Source organism: Oncorhynchus mykiss, chromosome 2 (genome assembly GCF_013265735.2).
Source record: "Oncorhynchus mykiss isolate Arlee chromosome 2, USDA_OmykA_1.1, whole genome shotgun sequence".
NCBI lineage: Eukaryota > Metazoa > Chordata > Actinopteri > Salmoniformes > Salmonidae > Oncorhynchus > Oncorhynchus mykiss.
The window spans coordinates 31,889,030-31,906,130 of NC_048566.1; the positions used below are offsets into that span (position 1 = coordinate 31,889,030).

The following is a 17,101-nucleotide window of genomic DNA, read 5'->3' on the forward strand; positions in this document are numbered from 1 at the left end:
TCATGACGCCCGGTCCTGTCTGTACCCCTGGGGGCTTGCCAAGGACTTAGTGAAACTTTTTAGGGAATTGGAGTTTCCTTCATTAAACAGTCCAAAATCACATTACACAATTTTACAAACAGTATCATCCTCACTCATTCATCTTATACAACAATTAGATGTAAACCTCATACTTGAGGCTATTATATAAACAGCGTTGTTACGGATACAAGTATCCTGTGGGTATCCTGTGTGTGTGTGTATCCTGTGTTGTTTTCTCTCCTTCTCCCCTCACAGGTGAAAATCATCACTCCCCAATCAGTCAACAATCAATCATCAATCAGAAGACACACCTCCTCCTGTTTCCTACCCTATCACAGTTCCTTTCTCTTGGTTTAAAAACCCCATCAGTTGTTTGCTCTAGAGCTCAATCTCTCTGTTTCACTCTCTTTGTGTATTAACCTCGCTTTTGTTTGAGCACCTCCATATCACTTTGTCATCACCTGTGAGTATTGTTTTTGGTTATGGTGTTTGTTTGTTGCTGGTGGGAAAAGGGGAAACCAAGACAAGTCGCCCATGGGCATACACTACCCGTAGGTAGACTTTGTTAAATACACTAGTTAGAACTGGGCGGACCACCCACTGTATTTTTGGTTAGTTAGTTAGCTGTTGTTAAAATGGGCTAGTCTAGCTTAGGGGTGTTTTGAATACTTATTGTTTCTTTCCTTGGGTCCAGCTCAGCCCCTTTTCCTGCTCCCCCCATTACCGTGTGTTTATAAATAAACCTTGAGTTTGACGGTAAATTTCAGTTGTCGTGGTTATTTCGTTCACACTTTTACTTTGTCACTATTATAATTTGCATGAGTTATGTTACGGGTCTCATTACCATCCCCCCCCTAGATAGTCGGGGCAAAAGGGATTCGTAACAAGCGTTATGGTAATGTGGCCGTATTGTCTCCCATGAGTTTCACCAAATTGTACCAACCGGACCAGTTCGTAGCTGGATTCTTCACCGATCTTTTAAACCTTCTACGGAACATAAATGTTGTTCGGACCTCAAGTTCTGTGAGTTGGAAGAAATTCCTTTGTTCTCTATGAAAATTCACTCTGTCTCTATACTGTGGCCATGAGGAGATAATCTCCTCCAGGAATGTACAACCTCTGAGCACAGCAGCCTGGGTGTAGGAGAGGGGGATGGGGCTTGCTGTACCCAAAGAGGGCAACGTCATGACACCCCCCTCTGAAAAAAAATGATAAAATAAATGTTTCCTTACAACTGCGGGCCTGGTGCAATTGCAAAGCACATTATTACATAACCACGTGCGTGTATGTTTTTTATGAGATGTTCATGTTCTAGATAAATGGTTGATCTGATTCCTGCCTCCCATCTCATCATTGAATTATTACACAGATGTGGTTATGAAACCCATAACACATATGCCATAATATTTCTATTAAAATACCATTGTTCATTGTTTTCTAGAACGCATAAAGAAATGCTTCTAAAACGTACGTGTTGTGTTTCACTTTTATCTTCTCCAAGTACATTAACATACAATAGCACAAGGATAGGGGCAATTGCAGCATGTACAGTTCTAAGAAAACATAGCTAAATGAATGTACTCAACATGACAATATTTACAGAGTGAAATAAAAAAACTTGCCTGTCAATGAATTTAAACATGGATTTTTCATACACATAGAGAATGTTACCTACAATATACACAATATTTCAAGTCCAGAAAACAGTGTATCCTGTGCTCCAGATTACATGATTGGTAATAAATGCTCTGGATCTGTCAGTCCAGTGGTGACCCTCCACCTCACACAGGGTCAGGTGTTCACTTCTTCCTGGAATGACCACGTTGACGTGTCGACCCTCCATCCCGTTACACTGGAAGGTGCTGGAGAAGCCCCCAGGTATAGAGATCACAGCACACCTGCACAATCAAACATACTGATAAGTTACTGCAGCAAAGGCTTTCGACTCTGTCAATCACCATATTCTTATCGGCAGACTCAGTAGCCCCGGTTTTTCTGATGACTGCCTTGCCTGGTTCACCAACTACTTTGCAGACAGAGTTCAGTGTGTCAAATCGGAGGGCATGCTGTCTGGTCCTCTGGCAGTCTCTATGGGGGTGCCACAGGGTTCAATTCTCGGGCCGACTCTTTTCTCTGTATATATCAATGATGTTGCTCTTGCTGCGGGCGAATCCCTGATCCACCTCTACGCAGACGACACCATTCTATATACTTCCGGCCCGTCCTTGGACACTGTGCTATCTAACCTCCAAACGAGCTTCAATGCCATACAACACTCCTTCCGTGGCCTCCAACTGCTCTTAAACGCTAGTAAAACCAAATGCATGCTTTTCAACTGTTCGCTTCCTGCACCCGCACGCCTGACTAGCATCACCACCCTGGATGGTTCCGACCTTGAATATGTGGACATCTATAAGTACCCAGGTGTCTGGCTAGACTGTAAACTCTCCTTCCAGACTCATATCAAACATCTCCAATCGAAAATCAAATCTAGAGTCGGCTTTCTATTCCGCAACAAAGCCTCCTTCACTCACGCCGCCAAACTTACCCTAGTAAAACTGACTATCCTACCGATCCTCGACTTCGGCGATGTCATCTACAAAATTGCTTACAACACTCTACTCAACTGGATGCAGTTTATCACAGTGCCATCCGTTTTGTCACTAAAGCACCTTATACCACTCACCACTGCGACCTGTATGCTCTAGTCGGCTGGCCCTCGCTACATATTCGTCGCCAGACCCACTGGCTCCAGGTCATCTACAAGTCCATGCTCGGTAAAGCTCCGCCTTATCTCAGTTCACTGGTCACGATGGCATCACCCACCCGTAACACGCGCTCCAGCAGGTGTATCTCACTGATCATCCCTAAAGCCAACACCTCATTTGGCCACCTTTCGTTCCAGTTCTCTGCTGTCTGTGATTGGAACGAATTGCAAAAATCGCTGAAGTTGGAGACTTTTATCTCCCTCACCAACTTTAAACATCTGCTATCTGAGCAGCTAACCGATCGCTGCAGCTGTACATAGTCTATCGGTAAATAGCCCACCCATTTTTACCTACCTCATCCCCATACTGTTTTTATTTATTTACTTTTCTGCTCTTTTGCACACCAAAATCTCTACCTGTACATGACCATCTGATCATTTATCACTCCAGTGTTAATCTGCAAAATTGTAATTATTCGCCTACCACCTCATGCCTTTTGCACACAATGTATGTAGACTCTCCTTTTTTCTACTGTATTATTGACTTGTTAATCGTTTACTCCATGTGTAACTCTGTTGTCTGTTCACACTGCTATGCTTTATCTTGGCCAGGTCGCAGTTGCAAATGAGAACGTGTTCTCAACTAGCCTACCTGGTTAAATAAAGGTGAAATAAATCCCCCCAAAAAATATGACACGGTTTTCACCCTGTCATATGTGAATTACACACTTTAGCACTAACCAATTTAAGACTTTACCGACTGTTGCAGATTGAGTCAGTTAGAACGCTTATTGGTTCCAGGTATAACTCTTTTAGGTTCAGTGTAGAACCCTCTGTGTAAAGGGCTTTACACTTTTGTTCCCCTGGGATTGTTGTTGCCAATGTTGCAGTTCAGAGAGTCTCCGATGCGGATCGCAGCTCAATTCAGTCTGTTGGGAACACTGTCCACTGTGTTAGTGATGATGATAGAGAACACTTTGTAGGTCTTCAGGAGGTCCAGTCTCCACCAGGGGTTATAGTTGGCTTTGGTGTGGGTGCAGGAACCATCGCCATGAAAACCATTTCGGTTCCCATCGAAGGCATTGTTAGCAAACCCAACACCCATACCATGATGACTGGGTGGCCTTTCCTGTCATCACCACATTCATTCCTGTTCAGAAATATCTGTGCAACACTGTATAGTAACGGTAACACTTTATATGAAGGTGGTATACATAATGCATTCATAACACCTTCATGAAACCGTTCATGACCCTTTCGTCAATGTTGCAGTTTCATTCATAACAACCTTCATAACACATTTATTCAACATCAAGAACCTTAAAAATATAGACATTTTCATTACAAGTTATTTTAGTAGAAAAATCTAGTGGGAGTGAGCTGGATGGTTGTTGATATTACTGACTGGGTTAGTCCTGCACACCACAATTCCAGGGCATTAGCTTGTGGAGCTAATGCAAGTTCTCATGTCTTGGTCAAGGTTACTCAACACATTACAATAACATCAATTGCTCTGGTGCCTTCCAGACCTGAGATCAAATAGCATTTGAAATCTTTCAGGGTTTGCACTTTTGGGACTATTCCAATGGTTCCACTGTGCCAGGCAAGCTCAATCATTTGACATGTACTATTTACACCCAGGTCTGACTGCAACCCCTAAAGCAGGGGTGTTAAACCCAATTCCTGGAGGGCAGAGTGTCTGCGGGTTTTGGGGCCTTCCTTCATTAATCAATTAAAATAATTGATTAGTTAGGAACTCCACTCACCTGGTTGTCTAGGTGTTTAACAAAGTAATAACAGAAATCATTAGACACATGCTCCAGGAGTTGATTTTGACACACAATTGCCTTGCTGTCATTATGGCCTTGAGCAAGGCATATAAACCCCTTCACTGCTACCTGGGCAATGCTCTGAGGCTTACCCGGTGCTTCCAGAATATTCTGTGAATAGTGTGTCAGGGGGTTGGGTACTGTTACAGTAGAAATATTAATTTCCGTGAACTGATGAATAAAGAGATATTCGAGGGGTCTTTTATTCAGAAAATGTCTTACGAATTATGTTGAATAAATGTGTTATGACTGTTGTAATGAAGGACACTGCATCACTTATAAAGCTGTTATGACTGGTTTCATGAAGGTGTTTTGTATAGATAACCGCCAAAATAATGGAAACACTTGAGTAAATTAGGGATACACCCAATTACCCTAAATCACCCATTATATAGTCTTACAATCCTGTGTTATTTATTCTGAGGAAATGTTCACATGGTATATGTAAAAGTGATAATTGATGATATCTCTCTTTCCACTTATATTTATATATAATGTAGATCATGCATTCTACTGTAGTAGGTACTGATTTATAGATTTTCTGATATGTTTTCTTGATCATGTGACATGTGTAATTATAATTGTAATAGAAACCAGGTGTGTGTGCCAACGATTTTGTTTTCACCTTTTATTTATGCACTTTCTTGCATTATGATTTTTTTGGACACCGTAGTGTTCTAATAAACATCTTAATTTTGCACTCAAGCCTCAGTTTTGGATGTATTCATTTTTTCGACCGTGTGTGGGACTCCATCTCCTCCAAGATTCTTATTTTGACTACTACACACCTGGAACAGACACTATTCAGTAGTGCAGACCTTAAAAGAGCGCAGATGGACTCTTATCATTCATCATTAATAGTGTTCAACATGATTTTGAAGGACTACCTTAACTCTGCACCCCACACATACAATTATCTGTAAGGTCCCTCAGTCGAGCAGTGAATTTCAAACACAGATTCAACCACAAAGACCAGGGAGGTTTTACAAAGACTGGCAAACAAGGGCACCTATTGGTAGATTGGTAAAAAAAAAACAACATCATTTTGAGCATGGTGAAGTTATTAATTACACTTTGGATGATGTATCAATACACCCAGTCGCTACAAAGATACAGGTGTCCTTCCTAACTCAGTTGCCAAAGGGGAAGGATACCGCTCAGGGATTTCACCATGAGGCCAATGGTGACTTTAAAACAGTGACAGAGTTGAATGGCTATGATAGGAGAAAACTGAGAATGGATCAACAACATTGTAGTTACTCCACAATACGAACCTAATTGACAGAGTGAAAAGAAGGATGCCTGTACAGAATTTTAAAAATCCAACATAAATTCCATTCATCCTGTTTGCATCAAGGCAGTAAATAACACTGTGAAAAATGTGGCAAAGTAATTAACTTTCTGTCCTGAATACAAAGTGTTATGTTTGGGGCAAAATCCAATACAACACAGTACCACTCTCCAAATATTCCAGCATAGTGTTGGCTGCATCGTGTTATGGGTACACATTTTGTCATGAAAAAACATTGCAATTTTAAAGCTAATTTCCTACAATTCTACACATTTTGCCATTAGTATGAAAGAAAATCTTGCAGTTTTAAAGCTAATTTCCTGCTATTCTACACATTTTGCCGTTGCTCATGGCGTGTTCATATGCTATCTATGCTGACACCAGTGACACCTGCTCAGAGTAGGAGTGCTGATTTATAATCCGTCCTTTTAGATCAAAATGATTACGATTACATGGACAGTGGGAACCTGATCTTAGACCAGCACTCCTACACTGAAAAGATTGATACATACGGCCCTGTCACGTTCGTCGTAAGAATTATCGGACCAAGGTGCAGCGTGATATGGTTTCCACATGTTTATTTAGTGAAACGCACAAACACAATAAAGAATGACCGAAACATGAAGACAATTGAGTGTTCACATGCAACTACACATAAACAAGATCCCACAAACACAGGTGGGAAAAATAACTACCTAAATGTGATCCCCAATTAGAGACAACGATTACCAGCTGCCTCTAATTGGGAATCATTCAAAACACCAACATAGAAAAAGAAACTAGAACACAACATAGACATAGATATACTAGAGTCACGCCCTGACCTACTACACCATAGAGAAACAATGGCTCTCTATGGTCAGGGCGTGAGAGGCCACTGTACTCTTGGCTACTTGTGAACTGATATGTCTCTTACTTTGACAATGACAGGCCTTTGTCAATCTAAAGTGCATCATACTGTATCTCAAAAAATAACTAGAGAACGTATTTGCTTGGAACAATGGCACCAGTAGGCATTCCTAGAAGAGCCAGCAAGAGGAAGACTGCGGCCTGTCTCGTCATCCTGGACTGGAAACACACAATAGAGAGTATAGATACTGTAACAAGATAATTGGTATACAGATGCATGCATTCAAAAGTTACTTTTCAAAATGCCTGTGCTGCAGCTATCGTATATTATTAATGTGACAAACTTTCTTGCAGGGTGATGCCAAGCAGGAAGTTTGTTTGCAATCATCTAACAATAACCTATGTAATGATTTTTAAAATATGCCCCTGGGCCCTGACAGTGCAGCTCATATACAGACACAGTATTCAATTCCATCAAACCCACATTGATGTTGTAATAAGTAAATACAAATACATTGTGTCATATAACATTTTAGAAACCTGCTATGAACTTATAAGCTTTCCTCACAGGTAGCAGCTTCCAGGTTCAGAAAACCAGAAGTGTGTGCAGTGATAACTGGGTAAAACATTTAGAAATACAAAGTTGACCCTTTTGTGTGACAACATTTTCCATAAATCTCTTTTTATTTTCATAAAAGCTAAGGTTATCACTGTGGTTGTGGTAAGGGAACAAAATGTAATATGATGAAAAACTAAATCAGCATATCACAGTGGTAATCTACAGAATAGATCTCACGCCCTGATCAGTTTCACCTGTCCTTGTGCTTGTCTCCACCCCCTCCAGGTGTCGCCCATCTTCCCCATTATCCCCTGTGTACTTATACCTGTGTTTTCTGTCTGTCTGTTGTCAGTTCATCTTGTTTTTTCAAGCCTACCAGTGGTTTGTCTCAGCGCCTTATTTTCCCCACAAGTCGCTCTTTTTCTTGTCTCTGACCCTGAGCCGGCCTGCCGTCTGGTACATTGGCCTCTGCTCTGGATTATCGACCCCTGTCTGCCTTGACCTGTCGTTTGCTTGCCCCTGTGATTATAATAAACATTGTTACTTCACACAGTCTGCATTTGGGTCTTACCTTGATTCCTGTTAATAGAGGCAAAAACAGACTAGTGGAGTGGATCATTTATTTTCTCAGCTGCACCACTCAGTGGTGACTTTTGAATGCATGCATCTGTATACCCATCCCGAGTGGCGCACCGGATTTGGCCGGTGTAGGCCATCATTGTAAATAAGAATTTGTTCTTAACTGACTTGTCTAGTTAAATAAAGGTAAAAAAAAAATTAAAAATAAATATATATATTAATATTGACAAATCTTCATTTTTAACACAGTCAGTGTTAATATTCAGTGGTGCAAAGTACTTAAGTAAAATACTTTCATGTACTACTTAAGTAGTTTTGGGGGGTATCTGTACTTTAAAATGTGCCACACGTTGTGTAATCAGCCTAGATAAGGTTCAAGAAATGCAACTTTCCTTACATCTGTGGACCTGGTGCAATTGCAATCCACAATGTGACATAACCAAGTGCGCGTGTGTATGTGTGCGTGAGCTTGTGCACGTGCAGCAACAACTTGGTTTTGAGAATTCTTAAAGACATTGTTATCAACTATGGTTATACCTTTTGTAGCACCTACTTTCCATAATTGTATGCACAGAGTATCATGGGTATTGCATTGTATGAGATGTGCACATTCTAGATAAATGGTTGAATTGATTCCCATCTCCCGTCTCATCATTATTTAATTGTTATAGCTACTGACGTGTTCATGAAACCCACGTGAATAGACATATCACAGGCCATAATATTCCTATCAAAATATATTTGATCATTGCTTTCTAGATGACATTAAGAAATTACTCTGAACCGTACGTGTTGTGTTACCCTTTATCTCCTCCAAATACATTAACATACAATACAGTACAATGTTAGGAGCCGTTACAGTATGTACAGTTACAATAAAACAGATCTAAATGAATGTACTCAATATACCTATATTTACCATGTGAAATTATAAAGCTAAACTGTTAAATGAATTTCAACATGGCTTTTCCTTACAGAGAGAATGTTACCTACATATAAGTTATCTAAGCATATTAAGCCCACAAAACAGTGTGTCCTGCGCTTCACGTTCAGTTTTAGGAATAAATGTTCTGGATCTGTCAGTCCAGTGGTGACCCATAGACCTCCACCTCACACAGGGTCAGGTACTCCTTCCTTCCTGGAATGACCACGTTACACTTGAAGGTGCTGGATAAGCGGAGATCACAGCACACCTGCAGGATGAAGTAGAAACGGATTTAGTACAGCAGTAACAAAGTGACACATTTTACACAGCGCCTACAGTGAGCCATTCAATGATATTGACAACTGTGCACATTACTTGATGTAGTAAATCTAAAAGTCAGTGTGCACAGAGTAACGTGAAACAGTCCGAGGTTATATCGTTAGTATGGACTGATAGTCACATAGTTCACCTGGGATTAACCATCTCGCGAACAGACTACGTGACATAAGGTATTGTGATGTCTGTCATAAGAGTCCAGGATATGACAACTAACGACCAACGGTATTTCTGGTGCTTTGGTTTTCTGTCACTGTTTATTTGGACGTATCAGGATTGGGTTAAGGTGGTGGGGGGATTTCAAGCGATGATTTCAAAACATTATTTCAAGCTAAAAGTTTTCGGAAGTGGGGAGGCTAGGTTGAGGCTTTCCGATTAGGGGGGTTTTAGTCCTTTTCTAGTCTAACCAGAATATATTTCCATAAATCTCCTCTTAATAAAACCTAATTGAGCATCTAACACAATTACGCAAGATTTTAGTTCTGGGTTTCCGAGATTTACCTGGGATTGTTGTTGCCATTGTTGTCGTCCAAGGAGTCTCCAATACGGATCTCAGCACCATTCAGTCTGCTGGAATAAGAAAGATTATTTCTGTTGGTGATGGTGATGGAGAACACTTTGTAGGTATTAAGCAGGTCCAATCGCCACCAGGGGTTAAGGTCACCAGAAGTGTGAGTGCAGGAGCCATGTTCCATAGCATTGTCACGGTTCCCATCAATGGCATTGTAAGCAAACCCAAACCCATGCAATGACGACTGGGTGGCTTTTCCCCGTAGAGCCACATTCTTTCCTGGATAGCGCAGGGCAAAATAGTTGTAGGGATTTCAGCATGTCTATAGGTGCCACCAGGCAAATGTTACCAAAGTTTTCTATATTTCCAAGTAGATGTTAAACTAATGCTCTGAATATTGATTACTGGTAATGATAATAATAACCTATAAGAGTGATAGTCTTACTTATCCTTACCAGTTGGGGCGAGGTACCCATAAACCTCCACTTCACAGAGTACTAGAGTGCTCGTCTTTGGTAGAACCACAGCCACATAACGTCCTTCAATACCTTTGTTCCAACTCAGAGTGAGAGATCTACCTGCTGGAATGGAGGTAATCACCCCAGCTCTAGAAGAAAGTGAGAGAGAATGAGTGAGAGTGAGTTTTATCTACAATTGCAATAATATTTGAATTTTAAAAAAAAAATGAAAGTATTTGTGATCTTACAGTGTGTTGTGAATGCCATTATCCTGTAAGGATTTCCCAATTACGAATTTAGCACCGTTGATATTTGTGTGGCAGCAGTCCCCTCTGTTGGTGATGGTGACGGAGGTGACTATGTACAGTGCCTTGCGAAAGTATTCGGCCCCCTTGAACTTTGCAACCTTTTGCCACATTTCAGGCTTCAAACATAAAGATATAAAACTGTATTTTTTTGTGAAGAATCAACAACAAGTGGGACACAATCATGAAGTGGAACGACATTTATTTGATATTTCAAACTTTTTTAACAGATCAAAAACTGAAAAATTGGGCGTGCAAAATTATTCAGCCCCCTTAAGTTAATACTTTGTAGCGCCACCTTTTGCTGCGATTACAGCTGTAAGTCGCTTGGGGTATGTCTCTATCAGTTTTGCACATCGAGAGACTGAATTTTTTTCCCATTCCTCCTTGCAAAACAGCTCGAGCTCAGTGAGGTTGGATGGAGAGCATTTGTGAACAGCAGTTTTCAGTTCTTTCCACAGATTCTCGATTGGATTCAGGTCTGGACTTTGACTTGGCCATTCTAACACCTGGATATGTTTATTTTTGAACCATTCCATTGTAGATTTTGCTTTATGTTTTGGATCATTGTCTTGTTGGAAGACAAATCTCCGTCCCAGTCTCAGGTCTTTTGCAGACTCCATCAGGTTTTCTTCCAGAATGGTCCTGTATTTGGCTCCATCCATCTTCCCATCAATTTTAACCATCTTCCCTGTCCCTGCTGAAGAAAAGCAGGCCCAAACCATGATGCTGCCACCACCATGTTTGACAGTGGGGATGGTGTGTTCAGTTGTGTTGCTTTTACGCCAAACATAACGTTTTGCATTGTTGCCAAAAAGTTCAATTTTGGTTTCATCTGACCAGAGCACCTTCTTCCACATGTTTGGTGTGTCTCCCAGGTGGCTTGTGGCAAACTTTAAACAACACTTTTTATGGATATCTTTAAGAAATGGCTTTCTTCTTGCCACTCTTCCATAAAGGCCAGATTTGTGCAATATACAACTGATTGTTGTCCTATGGACAGAGTCTCCCACCTCAGCTGTAGATCTCTGCAGTTCATCCAGAGTGATCATGGGCCTCTTGGCTGCATCTCTGATCAGTCTTCTCCTTGTATGAGCTGAAAGTTTAGAGGGACGGCCAGGTCTTGGTAGATTTGCAGTGGTCTGATACTCCTTCCATTTCAATATTATCGCTTGCACAGTGCTCCTTGGGATGTTTAAAGCTTGGGAAATCTTTTTGTATCCAAATCCGGCTTTAAACTTCTTCACAACAGTATCTCGGACCTGCCTGGTGTGTTCCTTGTTCTTCATGATGCTCTCTGCGCTTTTAACGGACCTCTGAGACTATCACAGTGCAGGTGCATTTATACGGAGACTTGGATTGTATTTATCATCATTAGTCATTTAGGTCAACATTGGATCATTCAGAGATCCTCACTGAACTTCTGGAGAGAGTTTGCTGCACTGAAAGTAAAGAGACTGAATAATTGGGCACGCCCAATTTTTCAGTTTTTGATTTGTTAAAAAAGTTTGAAATATCCAATAAATGTCGTTCCACTTCATGATTGTGTCCCACTTGTTGTTGATTCTTCACAAAAAAATACAGTTTTATATCTTTATGTTTGAAGCCTGAAATGTTGCAAAAGGTCGCAAAGTTCAAGGGGGCCGAATACTTTCGCAAGGCACTGTAGGTATCAAGCAGGTCCACTCTCCACCAGGGGTTAGTCTGACTGTCAGTGTGAGTGCAAGACCCATGATAAAAATGTGAATCGCGGTTCCCGTCAATGGCATTAGAGGCATGACTCCAACCGTTATATGGGTTATCGACAAGGTCTGACTGTGTAGCTTTTCCCCACAAGGCAAGATTTTCTGCAGGAGGATAAAATTGTTTGACTGCAGGGGAGCATTTTAATGGTGCACATGAGACAGAATAATGTGTGGTTATAATTGTATAAATGACAACAAGACCTGCCAATCTAAAGGGCATCATATATCTAGAGATAACAACAAAAGGAAGTGTTTACTTGGAACAATGGCACCAGATGGTGTTACTAGAAGAGCCAGCAAGAGAAAGAACATGGCCTGTCTCATCCTCCTGGAGTGGAAACATAACAAGCCAATGTACTGATATTGTGGCAAGATATACAGAGGTTCAGGCACATTGCAGATTCAGACAACTAACTTTCACAGTCTCACGTCAAAATTAGACGTTCATCCATGTTTCTCAAACATCACATTTTTAAGTTGTTGCAAACATAACATTTTTAAGTGTTTAAGGCTAAATTTAGGCATTAACTCAGAATGTTTAAGGATAGGGTAAAGTTTAGGCATTAGCTCCAAAATCTTAAGGTTAGTCATTAACTCAGAATGGTTCAAGTAAGGGTTAAGGTTTGGGATAGGCTTCACACATAAAGCTCAAAAACAGCTTTCTCTCACTGGATTTCAACTTGCAACCTTTGGCCAATTAGAGGCAGATGCTTATGCCTATCTGCCATCTCTATCCACCTTTCCCTAGCACAACTGAACGCTAATTGAAGGTAACAGCGCTCACTGCTGCTCCTAGTGGTCGGTGTCCACATTATCTCCCGATGTCCTTAGACATGGATGAACGTTGTCTGAATCTGCAATGTGCCTGTACTTCATTCAAAGACTCAATCATGGACACTCTTACTGACAGTTGTGGCTGCTTTGTGTGATGTATTGTTGTCTCTGCCTTCTTGCCCTTTGTGCTGTTGTCTGTGCCCAATAATGTTTGTACCATGTTTTGTGCTACTACCATGTTGTAATGCTGCCTTGTTGTGTTGCTACCATGCTGTGTTATCATGTTTTTCTGCCATGCTATGGTGTTGTCTTAGGTCTGTCTTTATGTAGTGTTGTCTCTCTTGTCGTGATGTGTATTTTGTCGTATATTGTTATTTTATTTATTTATTTTTAATCCCAGCCCCCGTCCCCACAGGGGGCCTTTTGCCTTTTGGTAGGCTGTCATTGTAAATAAGAATTTGCTCTTAATTGACTTGCCTAGTTAAATAAAGGTTAAATAAAATACAATAAATAAAACGTTGAATACTGACTTGTATCACGGGTGACCTGGCTGGATTCAGTGGAACAACATTGCTCAGCAGCCTGTTCTCTTAGAGTAGACGTAGCACAGTAATTTAAATATGAGACCCTTCAACTAACCCTTCCCCTAGCCCTAACATTAACCCTTTAACTTAACTCCAAACTTAACCCTAACCTTAACTCTAACTCCTAACCTAGCTAACGTTAGCCAGCTAGCTAACGTTAGCCACCTAGCAACCTAGCTAGAATTCATAACACATAAGGTAAGACAATTTGTAACATATAGTGCATTTTGAAATTTGTAACTACGTTTTGAAATTCGTAACATGTAGTACAGCTTGCAAAGTCATAATATATATTACCTTTTGCAAATTTCTAACATATCGTAAGTTTGGCAAATTCGTAACAAATAATTTGAATTGTAATTCGTAACATATCATACGAAATGGTTCATGGACATCCACAAGTTAAAACAAACCAAGTGAACTAAATGGAAGGTCTCAAATTTACGTACAGAATGATATGAAATGTTCTGAGAGCAGGTTGGGCTCAAACACATGGCTCACATTGCAGTAGCATATAAACAGACCCATATTACACCAGCATAAGCATACATTTGTTCTCTGATGCCATTTATATTCTTTACAAAGAAGTGCTCCCTGTTTTATATTTTTGTAGGTATGTACAGTAAAACAAAAGAGCAAATAGACTTTCCTCATAGATACAGTTGAAGTCGGGAGTTTACATTCATTTAGGTTGGAGTCATTAAAACTCGTTTTTCAACCACTCTACAAATTTCTTGTTAACAAACTGTAGTTTTGGCAAGTCGGTTAGGACATCTACTTTGTGCATGACACAACTAATTTTTCCAAAAATTGTTTACAGACAGATTATTTCACTTATCATTCACTGTATCACAATTCCAGTGGGTCAGAAGTTTACATACACTAAGTTGACTGTGCCTTTAAACAGCTTAGAAAATTCCATAAAATGATGTCATGGCTTTAGAAGCTTCTGATGGGCTAATTGACATAATTTGAGTCAATTGGAGGTGTACCTGTGGATGTATTTCAAGGCCTACCTTCAAACTCAGTGCCACTTTGCTTGACATCATGAGAAAATCAAAAGAACTCAGTCAAGACCTCAGAAAAAAATTGTAGAGCTCCACAACTCTGGTTCATCCTTGGGAGCAATTTTCAAACGCCTGAAGGGACCACGTTCATCTGTACAAACAATTTCGCAAGTATCAACACCATGGGACCACGCAGCTGTCATACCACTGAGGAAGGAGACGCATTCTGTTTCTTAGAGATGAATGTACTTTGGTGCGAAAAGTGTGAATCAATGACAAAACAACATCAAAGGACCTTGTGAAGATGCTGGAGGAAACAGGTACAAAAGTATCTATATCCACAGTTAAACAAGTCCAATATCGACATAACCTGAAAGGCCGCTCAGCAAGGAAGAAGCCACTGCTCCAAAACCGCCAGATTACGGTTTGCAACTGCACATGGGAACAAAGATCATACTTTTTGGAGAAATGTCCTCTGGTCTGATGAAACAAAAATAGAACTGTTTGGCCATAATGACCATCATTATGTTTGGAGGAAAAAGGGGGCTGCTTGCAAGCTGAAGAACACCATCCCAACCGTGAAGCATGGGGTTGGCAGCATCATGTTGTGGGGTGCTTTGCTGCAGGAGGGACTGTTGCACTTCACAAAATACATGGCATCATGAGGCAGGAAAATTACGTGGATATATTGAAGCAACATCTCAATACATCAGTCAGGAAGTTAAAGCTTGGTCGCAAATGGGTCTTCCAAATGGACAATGACCCCAAGCATATTTCCAAAGTTGTGGCAAAATGGCTTAAGGACAACAAAGTCAAGGTATTGGAGTGGTAATCACAAAGCCCTGACCTCAATCCTATAGACAATTTGTGGGCAGAACTAAAAAAGCATGTGCGAGCAAGGAGGCCTTCAAACCTGACTCAGTTACACCAGCTCTGTCAGGAGGAATGGGCCAAAATTCACCCAACTTATTGTGGGAAGCTTGTGGAAGGCTACCCAAAACATTTGGCCCAAGTTAAACAAGTTGAAGGCAATGCTAGCAAATACTAATTGAGTGTATGTAAACTTTTGACCCACTGGGAATGTGATGAAAGAAATAAAAGCTGAAATAAATAATTCTCTCTACTATTATTCTGACATTTCACATTCATAAAATAAAGTGGTGATCCTAACTGACCTAAGACAGGGAACGTTTACTAGGATGAAATGTCAGGAATTGGGAAAAACTGAGTTTAAATGCATTTGGCTAAGGTGTATGTAAACTCCTGACTTCAACTGTAAGTTGTTTAGTTGTATAAAATACAATACCACAAAAAAAAGTTATTAATGTCAGGTTTGATGAAATCTACAATACCATTCACTGCTGAATCTTTACACTGTTGCTTTAACTGTATGCTTTAACTGTTATGTAAATCAAGGGTTGATATAAGGTTGTAGTAAGACAGAAAATACAATAGAATATAAAGCAATTCCAATTAGTATTAGATTAGATCTACATGTACATTTGTAGCACGTGCTATTATCAGAATAGATAAGGCTGAGCAATCTTGGCGATAAACAGCTAAAACGTGATTCCAATTTATGGAGCTATGCAGTATAATTGAATGATCAGGATATAATGATATGGAAGGGAATAACAGGAAACATGTACACGTGTTAAACATGTAACAGAGTAGTTGTTAACATTACTACACATATAATCTCAAGATCATGTACAGGAACCAGGCAACATACTGCATGTATACTTATTCCACATCAGATATTTTACTGCAGTTGATGACTAAATTAATTTAGATTTGTGGTAGGTGTCAATTATTCAATTAGTTCAATGTTTCCTTACATCTACGGTCCTGGTGCAATTGCAATCCACACTCTTATACATCACCAAGTGTGTGTGTATATGTGCGTGCATGTGTGAGTACGTGTGCGTGTGCTTGCGCATGTGACTTAACTAATTACTTGGTTTTGAGAATTAAAAAGACAATAGCCTGTAATATTCCTATCAAAATATCTTACAGAAAGAATGTTACCTACAATATAAAACATCTAAGTATGTTGAGCCCAGAAAATTGTATCCTGTGCTTCAGACTAAGTTATGGGAATAAATGCTCTGGATCTGTCAGTCCAGTGGTGACCCTCCGCCTCACACAGGGTCAGGTGTTCACTTCTTCCTGGAATGACCACGCTGATGTATCGACCCTCCATCCTGTTACACTGGGAGCTGGGATAGAGGAGAGAACAGCACACCTGCAGGATGACACAGAAACGGATTTAGAACAGCAGCAACAGTGAGTGACATGTTTTTATAAACATACAGTGAACCATTGAATAATGTTTAAAAATGGTACACATTTCTTGATGTAGTAAATCTAAAAGTCTGTTTGTACGGAGTAGCGTAAAACAGTCAATCTGAGGTTATATCATTATTTTGGACTCAAAGTCCCATAGTTCACCTGGGATTGTTGTTGTCATTGTTGTCATCCAGGGAATCTATGATGCGGATCTCAGCTCCATTGAGTCTGCTGTAATAATTCATGTTCTTTCTGTTGGTCATGTGGAACACTTTGTAGTTATTAAACAGGTCCAGTTGCCACCAGGGGTTTAAGGTCATGGCAGCATCCAT

The 17,101-nt window shown here is 40.3% G+C and overlaps 2 pseudogenes; both read right to left on the reverse strand.

Annotated features, from left to right (window-relative positions):
* LOC110534727 lies at positions 1-3,876 on the reverse strand (annotated as a pseudogene).
* Positions 3,877-8,436: 4,560 nt separating this feature from the next.
* Positions 8,437-17,101, reverse strand: LOC110534740 (annotated as a pseudogene).